Consider the following 1,857-nt stretch of genomic DNA (forward strand, 5'->3'; position numbering starts at 1 on the left):
AAAAAAAAAAAAACAAATGGCTCCAAATAGAATTCAGTCGTGGGTACTTACACGTTGAGGCATGCAACATGGCATTTTACTTCTACACACACACAGACAGTATACATACCATGTGTACATATAAAAGTACACATCTTCAATATACATACAATACAAAGGATAATTACATAGCGGAAGAAATTCGTAGGCAAATAATCATGCAGAGACAGAGTGTGACGGCTAGCAAGGTGTGCGGGAGAGTAGCAAGCGAGGATGGAGCAGCGGCAAGCACTATCTATGTAGAATGTTTGACATTAAAAAGTTTTGTCAACATTTGAAGCCGCATGTAATTGGATTGCATGCTCAAGCACTTATTAAGGCAGAGAAAAGATAAGCTTTTTTGTTATTATTTATTTAGTATATTCTTTTTTATTTAGTATTTGAATTATAATGAAATGTTTTCTTTAGTTTCCGACCAAACATTTAGGCTCGGCTTGGGTAATCGAATAGTTAGACCTATTAGTTTTCGGTCGTTTATAGATCATCATAATAAAATTATTGTAAATATTAATAAGTTTAAAAATTTATACTGAGAGGCTCTGATATTTACCAAATTTAGTTTTATTAATAAAAGAGGCGTGAAAAAAATTGATCTCCAGCTTAATTTTTGATCAATAACACAAATATTTGTTTAAAATACTAAACCACGAAAACATCCTTCTACATTAGGGCTGCCATACGTTCCGGCTTTCCAGGATTTGTCCTGGTTTGAGAAAAATGTAGCGGTGTCCTGGTCCACATCTAAATTGTGCTGCTTTTTTTTTACTGAAGTTCAATGCGGACGCCAATTTAATTTTTGGAAGATTGGTGGCTAAGAATTCGCGTTGACAAAGTAGTTGCGTTCCCTAACTCGCAAGAAGTTGCAAGAATTTGCAGGAATTTACCAGAAAGCGTGAAAATGAGAGAGTAAAATCGGCACTCTCTTTATAAGAAGTTGCAAGATTTTACCCGAAGAATTTTTGCTGGTAAAATCTGGTAAAGTGTCAAACCATCAGCTGTTCAAACGCTTTGAAAGTTGAATAAGCAAAAAAACAAATGTACATCTGAGTTTTCAATTGGTGTTTTAAGTATTTTTGTTAATTTGCTTGCGTATTTGCATATAATTTAGCTGTTTGCCAAATGATAAAAAACTGCTATGCAAACAAAAAATGGCGTCCACAGTTTATTTGACAGTTTTACCAGTTTTTACCCGAAAAGCGTTCGCGTACTTTTTGGTTTTTTTTCTCTTTCTCTGAGAGCAAATTTGATTTTTGGCGGTTTTGCTGGTTTTATCCAGAAAATTTGAGGAACGAAACTAGTGTTTACGTGTTGATTTTTTTTTTAAATATTCACATCGTTTTTCAAGTCAAATTTATTTGGGTCTTTTTCTATATAAATCAGAGTTTTGAACGCGCTCGGGTATAAAAAAAACTACAACAGAACAAAGGATCCCGTCGAGCAAACAACTTATTTTGAATGCTGCGAATAGTATGCAAAAACATACTCAAATTGAGTTTAGCAAGCATACAAACTTTTTATGAAGTCTCCGGATTTGTGTGAAAATCTTATGGAAAATTAAATTTTTCTGGTAAGTTCGAGCGTCGAAGCTTAAATCCAAAAAAAAACTATTTATTTATTTGAACAGCAACGTTGCGAAAACTTTAAATTGTTTACGTGCAAAGTGTTTTATGCTACAATCATTATTTTATACTAAAAAAAAAAAAAAACAAAACGAATAAACTGTGTTGCCTTAAAAGTATAATGTACTATCCCGCGCAGTCTTATCCATATTTAATGCTCTTTTTTGTTGATTTATAGCTTTCCTTAGTTATACATTCA

This window comes from Rhagoletis zephyria, unplaced genomic scaffold (genome assembly GCF_001687245.7).
Source record: "Rhagoletis zephyria isolate East Lansing unplaced genomic scaffold, Rhagoletis_zephyria_1.1 Rzeph_scaffold_08444, whole genome shotgun sequence".
Lineage (NCBI taxonomy): Eukaryota > Metazoa > Arthropoda > Insecta > Diptera > Tephritidae > Rhagoletis > Rhagoletis zephyria.